The sequence below is a fragment of the Chelonia mydas genome, chromosome 11, assembly GCF_015237465.2.
Source record: "Chelonia mydas isolate rCheMyd1 chromosome 11, rCheMyd1.pri.v2, whole genome shotgun sequence".
In the NCBI taxonomy this organism is placed as follows: domain Eukaryota; kingdom Metazoa; phylum Chordata; order Testudines; family Cheloniidae; genus Chelonia; species Chelonia mydas.
In genome coordinates, this window is record NC_051251.2 from 75,889,883 (window position 1) to 75,892,446 (window position 2,564).

Genomic DNA, 2,564 nt, shown 5'->3' on the forward strand with positions numbered 1-2,564 from the left:
CCTAGGAAACCCCTCGCTACAGACTTGTTCCGGCCCCGCAAAGCCTCCCCACGTCGCCCCGTAACCCGCCCGGCCCCCACCCCGTAACCCCCCAGCCCCCGCCCCCTCACCCCGCCCCGCCGCCCCGTAACCCGCCCGGCCCCCGCCCCCTCACCCTCACCCCGCCCCGCCGCCCCGTAACCCGCCCGGCCCCCGCCCCCTCACCCGCCCCGCCGTAACCCGCCCCGCCCCCGCTCCACCGCCCCGTAACCCGCCCGGCCCCCGCCCCCTCACCCCGCCCCGCCGCCCCGTAACCCGCCCGGCGCCCGCCCCCTCACCCCGCCCCGTAACCCGCCCCGCCCCCGCACCCCGCTCCGCCGCCCCGTAACCCGCCCCGCCCCCTCACCCCGCCCCGCCGTAACCCGCCCCGCCCCCGCTCCGTAACCCCCCAGCCCCCGCCCCCTCACCCCGCCCCGCCGCCCCGTAACCCGCCCGGCCCCCGCCCCCTCACCCTCACCCCGCCCCGCCGTAACCCGCCCGGCCCCCGCCCCTCACCCCGCCCCGCCGTAACCCGCCCGGCCCCCGCCCCCTCACCCTGACTCCGCCGCCCCGTAACCCGCCCGGCCCCCGCCCCCTCACCCCGCCCCGCCCCCGCCCGGCCGGCGCCCCCTCACCCCGCCTCGCCGTCCCATAATCAGCCCAGCCCCCGTCCCCTTGCCCCACCGCCCCCTCCCCCCGCAACCCGCCCCCTCACCCCACCCCACCGCCCCATAACCTGCCCAGCCCCCGCCCCCTCACCCCGCCCCGCCGCCCCGTAACCCGCCCAGCCCCCGCCCCCTCACCCTCACCCCGCCCCGTAACCCGCCCGGCCGGCGCCCCCTCACCCCGCCTCACCATCCCCTAATCAGCCCAGCCCCCATCCCCTTGCCCCACCGCCCCCTCCCCCCGCAACCCGCCCCCTCACCCCACCCCACCACCCCATAACCTGCCCAGCCCCCGCCCCCTCACCCCACCTCACCGCCCCATAACCCGCCCAGCCACCGCCCCCTCACCCTCACCCCGCTCCACCACCCCGTAACCCGCCCCGCCCCCTCACCCCGCCCCGTAACCCGCCCGGCCGGCGCCCCCTCACCCCGCCTCGCCGTCCCATAATCAGCCCAGCCCCCATCCCCTTGCCCCACCGCCCCCTCCCCCCACAACCCGCCCCCTCACCCCACCCCACCGCCCCATAACCCGCCCAGCCCCCGCCCCCTCACCCCGCCCCGCCGCCCCGTAACCCGCCCAGCCCCCGCCCCCTCACCCTCACCCCGCCCCGTAACCCGCCCGGCCAGCGCCCCCTCACCCCGCCTCACCGTCCCCTAATCAGCCCAGCCCCCATCCCCTTGCCCCACCGCCCCCTCCCCCCGCAACCCGCCCCCTCACCCCACCCCACCACCCCATAACCTGCCCAGCCCCCGCCCCCTCACCCCACCTCACCGCCCCATAACCCGCCCAGCCCCCGCCCCCTCACCCTCACCCCGCTCCACCACCCCGTAACCCGCCCGGCCGCCGCCCCCTCACCCTGTCTCACCACCCCATAAGCCGCCCGACCCCCGCCCCCTCACCCCGTCTCACCGCCCCATAACCCACCCCCTCACCCCGCCACCCCATAATCAGCCCAGCCCCCGCCCCCTCGCCCCGCCCCATAACCCACCCAGCCCCGCCCCACTGCCCCATAACCCGCCCAGCCCCAGCCCCCACCCCCTCACCCCGCCCCACCACCCCCTCACCTGCCCAGCCCCCACCCCACCACCCCCTCACCCCGCCCCGCCACCCCATAATCAGCCCGGCCCCCACCCCCTCACCCCACTGCCCCCTCAACCCACCCCACAACCCGCCCCACCGCCCCTCACCCAGCCCCCACCCCATAACCCGCCCCCTCACCCCGCCCTGCCACCCCATAACCCGCCCAGCCACCGCCCCCCTCACCCCACCTCACCCTCACCCCGCCTAACCACCCCATAACCTGCCCTGCCCCCTCACCCTGCCCTGTAACCCCCACCCCCTCACCTCACCACCCCCGCCCCAGAACCTGCCCAACCTCCATCCCATCACCCCGCCCCAGAACCTGTCCTGTAACCCCTCACCCCATAACCCCCACCCCAGAACCTGCCCAACCTCCATTTTTCACCCCATCCCAGAACCTGTCCTGTAACCCCTGCCCCCTCACCCTACCTCACCACCCCTGCCCCAGAACCTGCCCAACCTCCATCCCATCACCCCGCCCCAGAACCGGTCCTGTAACCCCTGCCCCCTCACCCCATAGCCCCCACCCCAGAACCTGCCCACCCCCACCCCCCTCACCACCCCATAACCCGCCACAACCCTGCCACACCGCTCCGTAACCTGCCACAACCCTCCCACGTCACTCCATAACCCCCCCTCACTCCGCCTCGCCGCCACGTAACCTGCCCATCCCCCACCCCTCACCAACCCATAACCTGCTCAACCCCGCAACCTGCCCACCCCCTGCCCCCGCCTCGCTGCCCGTAACCTGCCACAACCCTGCCATGTCACCCCGTAAGCTGCCTGAACACCTCACCCTG